Source organism: Lynx rufus, unplaced genomic scaffold, assembly GCF_022079265.1.
Source record: "Lynx rufus isolate CCGP_SWC_20201006 ecotype Redwood Valley unplaced genomic scaffold, mLynRuf1.p SCAF_11, whole genome shotgun sequence".
Taxonomy (NCBI): domain Eukaryota; kingdom Metazoa; phylum Chordata; class Mammalia; order Carnivora; family Felidae; genus Lynx; species Lynx rufus.
Window position 1 is genome coordinate 4,348,375 of NW_025814825.1, and position 11,059 is coordinate 4,359,433.

At 40.3% G+C, this 11,059-nt stretch overlaps 1 pseudogene; it reads left to right on the top strand.

Moving 5' to 3' along the window:
- The first annotated feature begins 7,503 nt into the window (after window positions 1-7,503).
- LOC124507292 (glyceraldehyde-3-phosphate dehydrogenase-like) lies at window positions 7,504-8,592 on the top strand (annotated as a pseudogene).
- The last annotated feature ends 2,467 nt before the right edge of the window (window positions 8,593-11,059 follow it).

Below are 11,059 nucleotides of genomic sequence, written 5' to 3' on the forward strand. Positions count from 1 at the left end.
AGTTTTCTTTATCTCAATGGAAAGGCCATCCACTTTTGTCTGGGCCAAAACATTTAAATTTTTTTTAATGTTTCATTTATTTTTGAGACAGGGAGAGACAGAACATGAATGGGGGGGGTCAGAGAGAGGGAGACACAGAATATGAAACAGGCTCCAGGCTCTGAGCTGTCAGCACAGAGCCCGACGTGGGGCTCGAACTCAGGGACCGAGAGATCATGACCTGAGCTGAAGTCGGCCGCTTAACCGACTGAGCCGACTGAGCCACCCAGGTGCCCCAGGCCAAAAACCTTTAGAGCCATCCTTCACTTGCTTGTTTCTCTCACTCTACATTTCATCCTTTTGAAATTTTTTTACCTTAAAAATCCAAATTCATACAACTTCTTATCACTTTCATCATTATCATCTTAGTATAAGCAATCATCATCATCTTCCTGGGTTATGGCAATTTGGGGCTCCCATTCTTATACCACCAACAGTCTATCTTCAATACAGAGGCCAAATAAATTATTTTCATATATAAAATTACATCCATCCTCTGCTCAAAATCCTCCAATGGCTCCCCATTTCACTAAGAGCAGAATTGCAAGTCCTTACCATGGCCTCTAAACCTCCAAAATCTCTGAGTTTATTACACTCTGAGTTCACCTCCAACAACTCCTTCCTCACTATATTGCAGCCCTACTTGCTTTTTATGCTATTGTTTGAACATTGCAGGGATGCCCACTGCCTCTGGTCCTTTGTATTTTTTTTTTTCTGCTTAGAATGCTAACACCACAGACATGTGCTTCAGTTCTTTGCTCAAAAGTTAACTTCTCATGGAGACCTTTCCAAACCATCTTATTCAAAACTGGATGGACCTCTGTGTACCAGCCACACACCTCCAATCCCTCTTCCTTCTCTATTTTCCTCCATAGAAATTATGACCTTACATACTGTATCTTCTACTTGTTTTTGTTTTGTGCGCCCTACACTGAAATGTAGCCTTCTTGAAATAAGATATTTATTTGACTATATTTCCCACATTGTAATTTTTCATCCTTGTGACTTACTTATTTTATAACTGGAAGTTTGTACCTCTTAACCCCCTTTACTTATTTCACCCTTTTCTTCACCCCCCTTCCCCCTGGCAACCACAAGTTTATTCTCTGTATTTATAAATCTGTTTCTATTTTTTTTGTTTATTTGTTCCTTTGTTTTTTTTTTTGTTTTTTTTTTTTAGATTTCACATGTAAGCAACATCATATGGTAATTGTCTTTCTCCATATTTCACTTAGCATAATACCCGCTAGGTCCATCAATGTTGTTGTGAATGGCAATATTCCATTCTTTTTTATGGCTGAATAATATTCCATTGTGTGTGTGAATATATATTCACACAGACACACACACACACGTGTGTGTGTGTGTGTGTGTGTGTGTGTGTGTGTATTTATATTGCCACATATTCTTTTCCATTCATCTATTGGGACACTTTGGTTGATTCTGTCTCTTGGCTATTGTACATAATGCTTCACTAAACATAGGGATGCATATATATCTTTTCAAATTAGTATTTTCATTTTCTTACAGTAAATGCCTAGTAGTGGAATTGCTGGATCATATGGTATTTCTATTTTTATTACATTTTTTAGAAACCTCCATACTGTTTTCCATAGTGGCTACACCAACTTGCATTCCCACAAACAATGCATGAGGGTTCCCTTTTCTCAACATCTTCACCAACACTTGATACTTCCTGTTTTTTCATTTTAACAATTCTCTCTGGTGTGAGGTGGTACCTTGTTGTGATTTTGATTTGTATTTCCCTGATGATGAGTGATGTTGAGCATCTTTCATGTGTCTATTGGCCATCTGTATGTCTTCTTTGGGAAAATGTCTATTCAGGACCTCTGCCCATTTTTAATTGGAATATTTGTGTTTTTTTTATGTTAAGTTGTATAAATTTTTTATATATTTTAGATATTAAACCCTTTTTGGATATATCACTTGAAAGTATCTTCTCCCATCCAGGAGGTTGCCTTTTCATTTTCTTGATGGTTTCCTTCACTGTGCAGAAGCTTCTCAGTTTAATGTAGTTCCAATTGTTTATTTTCATTTTTCTTCCCTTTGTCTGGGAAACAGATACAGAAAATACTGCTAATTCCAGTGTTCAAGAGTTTACTACTCGTGTGTTCTTTTAGAAGTTTTATGGTTTCAGGTCTTATATCTAGGTGTTTAATCCATTTTGAGTTTATATTTGTATACAGTATAAGATAGTGGTCCAGATTTATTGTTTTGCATGTAGCTGTCTAGTTTTTGAAGGAAGATATTTTCGTCTGTTTCATTATTATTGTACTCCTCATATCCAGGAAAATACAAAATATGAGTTCAACAAATAGCTACTGAATGAATGAATGAATGAATGAATAAAAGGAACTGGTGCAACTAATTATTTGATCAGATAGCAACCTGATTTAAACACCAGGTGGCGTTTGGCACCACAGTTCCAAGATAATCAGTTTCCTAGACTACCAATTAAGAAAGGAGGTGAGAAGTTCAAGGAAGCTTGTGATGTCTTATTGAGTAGAAACCACTAGGCCTTTTCCTTTCTTTGTCACCAGGTCATATGCCATCCTCCATTCCCTCCCCACCCCTACCATGGGGCCATATGTATAAGGAGGAATACTGGTAAAATAGTGGAGGATGGCATGGGAGTCTGACCACCTGCCTATCTAGCTTACTTGTGCCTTCTGGACTTTCTCATGCTAGATACCAATAGTAGCACTTTCTTCTTATGATGGATTGGTGCTGAGTCCTTTGAACCTTATGATTTGGTGGGTCTAGAAACCCAGCTCCTGATGGGAAGCTCTGGCCACATGATCAATTGATGTTCCAAGGTCTGATGCTAGGAATAAGTAGCATATGTGGGAGATCTTTTTAAGAGGTCTAGCAATCTCTGCAGTAGTTAGAATGAGACTTGCTACAAATATAGACCTAGAAGTCTGTATTATCATTCTCCTATTAGAGCTCACTGTAAACTACACATCTGTTGTCAACACAGATACCTCTAATACCAAAGGTCTACTAGGTCTGATGCCCCAAGTAGAAAGGCTACTTGTACTGTACTTCGGGCCTGTTGCAGATCTCTTTCCTTCTCTGGGATCCATTCAAACCTGTAAGTCTTCCATGTCTCTCAGTAAGTGGGTGGAAGCAGTGTTTACACATGTGGAATATGCTGCATCCAGAGCCCTTTTAGGCCTACCAAACATTGTGCTTTCTTCACAGTGATAGGGGTTATGAGATGCTATAATTTGTCATTTACTTTGGAGAGGATGTCCTAGAATACAGTCTTATTTGGGGAGGGGAATGAGAAGACAGTTTCTTAGTTTTCCATTTGGCTTTTCCCACTATAATAGCTCTTAACCTACAAACTAAAGAAGCTTTGTATGAGTTCTAACAACTACCAAGTATATTTATTCCAATTATACATTCAAAGACTGGGGAAATGATGATGGAGTAGGTCCATGGACCCCAGTGGACCCACAGTAAGCAGGGTGTGGACCAGAGCTCCATTTATTGTATGTACCCATATAGCCCTACTATAATAGAGGCCTATGCTGATGTTTTGATATAAATGTTAATTAGGACTCTGGGTCCTATAGTTCTCATTCAAATATTCAGATATTTCTTTTTCTCAAGTGTCAAGTTATTTGGGTAAATGGACAGAGGTCCCTTATGGGAAAATCATTAGCAAGTAACTTTTCATGGAGTCATGGAATTCTTTTTCCTAGGATGACGTTTCCATCAGTCAGTGTATTCCAGGTCTGAGGATGGCTCATGTCTCAATATTGGACAAGATCTGAATATTGGAATTTTTATTGAGGTATCCACCCCCAGTCTCTTGATCATTCATCTTTAATTTCATTTAATTGTATAACTTGAGAAATACTTTCATAGGCTGCCCATTTATCATGACATTTGGAGCACCATGTTCTCTTAACCATCTCCATGGTTCTTCACAAGTCATACTTCATTACCCATTACTATTTACTATAATTGTGCTTACCTCTCTTTTTCAGTGAAGTAGATTCTTTTTTTTTTTAAATTTTTTTTTTTCAACGTTTATTTATTTTTGGGACAGAGAGAGACAGAGCATGAACGGGGGAGGGGCAGAGAGAGAGGGAGACACAGCATCGGAAACCAGGCTCCAGGCTCTGAGCCATCAGCCCAGAGCCCGACGCGGGGCTCGAACTCCCGGACCGCGAGATCGTGACCTGGCTGAAGTCGGACGCTTAACCGACTGCGCCACCCAGGCGCCCCATCAGTGAAGTAGATTCTTTTCAGTGGTTTCAGTTGTCTGGATTCTTTTATTTGGGGATCCTGTCATGTCCTTGGTTATCAGGGAGCCTAGTTCTTTAGCAGGATCTCTTATTGCCCTGGATGACCAAAGACAACTGCCATTGAGCTTCTTAATGATGTTAGTGCCCCTCTTACTGGCACATTACTTAACACTCTGGTCAATGGACTGTCCTGTAAGCCCTTCTTAGAACATTGTGGATGGGTGGGTTTTCTGGCCTTATGTATAATCTAATAGCCTCACTTCTCTGAATCTTTTGATTACTGTCTTAACCATCTGTCCCATTTCTACTTCATTAGATGTAGGCTATTGCTTTGTCCAAGCTTCCAAGAACCATCCTAACAGCATATTAGCACTGTTTCCTGGGATTCTTGATGGGATGTAAACCTTGGATCACAGTAGAGTGCTCACATATTGATGAACTCATTCATTTCCAACTTCACATTCTGTTCTCCTTGATACAGCATACTCAGGATGTAATCTCATGGAAACTCTCCTGGCTCTTGCTGGGAAATGTTGGCTAGGTAGTGCAGCTTCTTTGATATATAGTTTTTAACATATTTTAGCAGGCTCAGAACTACCCAAGATGGGTTGTTATAAGTTTCTCCATGACCTGGTGGCCAGGAGATCTGACCTAGGGCAGATCACAAAGGGATGTGTGTTATTTTGCAAGGCAAAAACTTCTGTACCATCTTCAAGCAAAAGTGGAGTGGGGAGTGCAAGCCTTTAAAGAGAGGAGTGGGCCACTTCTGAATAGATAGAGGATTCAGGGGAGTCTGAATATATACAAAGATTCAAGATTTTCTAGTGCATCAACCAACATGTTTTCATTTCAAGTCTCCATGTCCCACTCCTTCCTACAGAATCCTGCCTGTACTATAAAAGACCTGCTGGTGTAGAGAATTCAACCTTCTCTGTTTCTCTGCCTGGGTCCAATCTACAGATTTTCTGTCCTCTGTTTGCAGGAGATGAGAATCTTTTTTGTATTATTGAGGAGGCCCTTAAGGTCTCATACCATCTCATGTTGGTAGTATTTTACCCTTGGACTTTCATTTTTACCTCAGTTATCCATTAGTGGATTTTTAAAAAGTTGCACCATAACTGCACACTAGTGATAGAATTCTCATTTTGGAACTAGGTGATCCAGCTCATAAATTCCATCTTGTGGTTGCCTTCCTAGAATCATTTTTGGCAGGAACTGTCCCAGGTTGACTTCCTCAGGTGACTAAGGCTGTGAGGTTTCCATGCAGAAGGTTAATTGAGGAGTGCTTTTAGTACCAACACCTTTGATGAGTGAGAGTCGCAGGACCGCGCAAAGGAAGAAGTTGAATTGTGATGTAGTTGCAGGAGAGGCCTCAGCTGAGATCTGGAGCTGTCATGTTCTTCACAGTTGTCCTAGTTGAGTCAAGAGACTTTGTACTCCAGCACCATCAGTCACTGGATGCAGATGCCTCCAGGAAGAAGGATGTGTATTCTTTTCACCTAGAGAAATTCCTGGGGAGGAATTCAGTTGTGAATTATCAGCAGTCTGTACTCTTGGCAGCTGGAGAAATGGGTGCCTCAGTCTATTTGGGACTGAGGACTATTTGGGCAGTGGACCACAGAGTTCACCACAGTTTCAGTAGAGATATGTTGAATAAATGATTGAATGGTCCTTTTGGAGCTATAACTCCTTTTGGAGTTATAAGCCTCTTGAATTTATATTCCATTTGAGTTGTTATGTAGTAATTGGCATAGCACCTTCCATATAATAGTTGACTGATCAGTATGTGTTCAGCAAGTATACGAAGGAATGAATTTTAGGGCTCTTATTCATAGTGACTATTCTAGTCCCAGTCAATACAACGGAGGTTTTAACTATAATCCCTTGCATTGCGGTTTTAGAAAATTTGCTACTCCCACAAAGAAGGATGCTGTGGGTTTACTATTTATGTGTAACAGTGACTGGAAAGGTCACTTTGAAATGTGGTGGTGTGAGTGGGCACTACCTGAGCCTACTATTCATGCTACACTGACTCTCAACCATGACATAGAACCCACTAGTGCCTGGCGGATGTCAATTCATTGGCATGCATGGACTTAGGTAGAGGCTGAGTCTTGTGTGCTGTAGAAATGCCTATTAGTTTCATTCTGAGTACTTAAAAGCATACCAGACATGCTTACAAATTCTTTCTTGGAAACAGATTGTTGGTAAGTGCTTTATTTCCTCTCTAAATACATAGTTTGTCACCACATGCATTAATTCTTCATTAAACGATGTCAACATTCTACTAGGTAGAAATAATTGTACCCTTTTCTTAGGTGCAATTATCCTGATGAAAGTAATTAGTCAACACAGCTACTTAAGAAGGAGCCCTGCATTTGGAAGAGATTCAACTTATATGTACCATGTGGTAGGGATTTAGCTTGGCACTGGATTCAACTTGGCAACACGTACAACTTCTCAGAGGGCTCCTTGGTTGTTGTGTTTTTCTGCATAAAGGTGATATCCCCAGAAAATCCGGTACAAAGAAAACATACTTACATGTATTAAGACCCAAAGCATACCTGTTATTCTGACAAAAATTATTTGTATACATTATTTTTTTAATCCACACAAGAAAATATGATTCTAATTTTGCTTTATTCTCTCCTGCCTGTTTGCCAACTCACTGGACCTTCAGCTAATGTTGTACATACACATAAATCTCTCCCTTGCCATCAACTATGCATTTGGAGTTTGGATTTTGCTAAAACAAATAGAAGAAAGCAACTCTTTAATAGTGTGAGATCTGAGGCAGTTTGTGATGGTGGACAGTTCCTATCAAATTTTAAACTCTTTAAGTTACTCTTACTCTCTTTCTGAATAAAGAGGTAAAGATATTTTTTCAAAGGCTCTCAAATCTCTACTGCTAAATTTTCTGGGAGTGATGGCAATCCTGATTAGGATTTGTGTTACACAAGTGTTTGCAATTGTCAAACTTTAGTGAATGATCATTTTATTTCAAAGGAAAAGACTGGAAACAAATCTTGAATTCTAATGATATGTATACTAAAGTATTTATGGAGAAGGATACCAATGCCTGCAATTTAATTTGAAATGCATAAAAATAATATGAGTTACCTCTCTGCTTCTCCCTGTTCAACAATCACATCTTCTGGTGTAGTGCCAGCTGTGTCCCCAAGACACGATGGTGAAAGTTAGAGTAAACAGATTTGGCTGTATTGGGCACCTAATTACCAGGGATGCTTTTAACTCTGGAAAAGTGGATATTGTTGCCATCAATGACCCTTTCATTGACCTCACCTACATGGTCTACATGTTCCAGTGTGATCCTACCCACAGCAAATTAAATGGTACAGTCAAGGTTGAGAATGGGAAACTTGTCATCAATGGAAAGCCCATCTCCATCTTCCAGAAGAAAGATCCCACCAACATCAAATGGGTGATGCTGGTGCTGAGTATGTTGTGGAGTCCACTCGGGTCTTCACCACCATGGAGGAGGCTGGGGCTCACTTGAAGGGTTATCATCTCCACTCATTCTTCTGGTACCCCCATGTTTGCGATGGGCATGAACTATGAGAAGTATTACAACTCTCTCAAGATTGTTGGCAATACCTCTTGCAACACCAACTGCTTGGCCCCTCTGGCCAAGGTCATCCATGACAACTTTGGCATCGTGGAGGGACCCATGACCATGGTCTATGCCATCACTGCCACCCAAGAGACCATGGACGACCTCTCTGGGAAGCTGTGTCACCATGGCCAAGGAGCTACCCAGAACATTCTCCCTACTTCTTCTGGTGCTGCCAAGGCTGTAGGCAAGGTCATCCCTGAGCTAAATAGGAAGCCCACTGGCATGGCCTTCTGTGTCCCGATTCCCAATGTGTCAATTGTAGGTATGATCTGCAGCCTAAAGAAAACTGACAAGTACAATGACATCAAGAAGGTGGTGAAACAGGCATTAGAGGGCCCCCTCAAGTGCACCCTGGGTAACACTGAGGACCACTTTGTCTCCTGTGACTTTAACATTGATACCCACTCTTACACTTTTGATGCTGGAGCAGGCTTTGCTCTCAATGACCACTTTGTCAAGCAAATTTCCTATTATGACAATGAATTTGGCTACAGCAACTGGGTGGTGGACCTTATGGTCCACATGGTCTCCAAGGAGTATGAGTCCCCTGGACCACCAGCCCGAGGGAGCGAAAGAGGAAGAGACAGTGCCTCAGCTGCTGGAGAATCTTTGCCCCAACTCACCCCCCCAATACACTGAGAATCCCCCAACCTCTACACAGTTTCCATCACAGACCCCCTGAAGAAGGGGAGGGGCTTGGGGAGCCCTACTTGTCATGTACCATCTATAAGTATACTATACCCAGACAAAAAAATAATATGAGTGTTGGATGAATATAGGGATGGATAGATAGAGTTGTGATAAGTAGAGTGAAATGTTAATTAATGGTAGAATCTAGGTTATAGGTACAGGGGTGTTCCATGAAAAATTATAAAAATTTTTCTATATGTTGGAAATTTTCATAACAAAATACTGGAAATAATCACCATTGGCACTCCTTTTGTAGTGCCCTTGAGGCAAACTTTGATCAAAAGGGTGTAACAATTCAATTTATCCAAGGTTTACTGAGCACCCACCTTGGCAAAGTTTGGTGCCGGGTATGAGATTTCATTGGGATTCCATACTTAGAAGTCTTCCTCTATTCTTAGATGGGGCTGGTGCTCTGAGCAGCTCTTGCCCTCCCTTTAATTCTGATTCCAGCAGGGAGAATATAGGTAAATGTATCCCAACACTTTGGAATTGATGGATTCCTTCCTTCCTTCCTTCCTTCCTTCCTTCCTTCCTTCCTTCCCTTCTTCCCTCCTTCTCTCCATCCATGTGTACTCTATTTCTTTGTTTGGTGTAGGTTGTTTAAAAAGTGTTGGAGATGGAGTTCTACAATCAAGAAGCTTAACATGTAATGGGAATCTCAGCATGAAGTCACTATTCCTGCAAGTTCCACTCTGACATTGTTTATTCATACTTTCAGACAACATCACTTCACAACGAGGTATGTAATGTAAGATATGTGAAAATACACTTGTGTGCATCTGGAAAACTTCAAAAGTAGAATTTTTTTAAAAAAAATTTCCTGATAATTTCTAAAGCCACAAAATATTCCAGTCACAAATAAAAAACCAAGGCTTTCCTGTGGGAAACTTTAGAGAAAACCTAACAAAACTTTTACCCAATTGGAGCAAACCATTAAATACGTAAAAGCACTTTAGTAGCACATAAAACCAAACCAAGTCCTCTGAAAATCATGGGGCCAAATCAAATGCTAAGATTTAAAAAGTCCCAACTGAATGAAGTCTCACCCAAGTCCTGCCAAGGGAGTTACTGCTCCCTCCAGAGTTGTCTCCTTTTTTTATTGGTTTTAATTAAGTTTTACAGAATAAATTAGTTCACCATATTTGAATCACATTTGCACACAGAGATGAAAAGTTCTTCTTTTTCCCTTCCAAATCAAGGCTTTACTACAGAAAAAGCAATCTGTGTGATGCAACTACTAAACCCAGTCAATAAAAATGTCCAGCGAAGTGGGAGGGAGAGGAAATGGGAAAGAGAACCAAAGAGGAAGAAGCAAGAGCAAAGGAAGCAAATGGAGAACAGAGAAGGGCAGGAAAAAAATGAGGAAAAGTAGATGAAGCCCTGGGGCAGCCAATGACTCAGTGCTCTTAGTTGGAGCGAAATGCTAAAAACTTGCTGTGAGATTCTAAACATGTGTCTGGTTCCCTTTGCCTTCGCTTCAAAATCAGTAAACTGCTCAGTGAAAGTCTTCATATCCCATTGTTTGCTCTTAGAAACTGGAGTGTCAGGTACTCTGCGATCCTAAGAATCAGTGATCCAGATCCCTGCTTCTTGGCTTTTTAGTATCATCTACAACAGGAAAAAGATCTCTCTCACCTATTTCTGTTTTGGTATTAGAATTTCTGGATGTTTTTCTTTACCTGCTTTTGCCATTTAAACATAGAATGAAAAAGAAACAAACACATGAAAAACAAAGAGAGAAACTTGAAACTTAGAGTGGCAGGTCCTTCCACAAGATGGTGCTTATCTTTCTCTGATTTGTTCTGGTTACTTATTTATTTACTTATTTATTTAGAAACAGAGAGAGAGAAAGAGAACATTGGGGAGAGGCAGAGAGAGAGGTAGAGACAGAATCCCAAGCAGGCTCCACATTCAGTGTGGAGCTGGATGCAGGGCTTGATCCCAACGCTGGGATCATGACCTGTGCCGAAATCAAGAGTTGGATGCTCAGCTCACTGAGCCATCCAGGTGCCCGTCTTTCTCTGTTTTTATTTTCCACCGGAGAATTGGAATGACTGTGACTTGAGTTTCAAAATGATTTGGTTGATTATACATGCACATTTCTGAAAGAATCATAGGATTTTATTCATTGGGATATTTAAGTTACATGGTACATTATTGAAGTGGGAAATGAAGGGAGTATTGCAGTTTGGGTATTCCTGGAAACAGACTCTGAGATGGAGATTAGCATGTAGGGAATTATGGAATATTCATGGGACTGACACCTGCATAAGCAAATGGAAGGAAGCAGGATTGGACGTAGGATGAGTTTAGACTAAGATGTAGTCCTAATGCAGACCTTAGCTAACTCTTGGGGCTCTGAAGCCAGGACAACCGACCTTCCATAGTTGTTCCTTTTGGGGATCAGAGGCCAGGC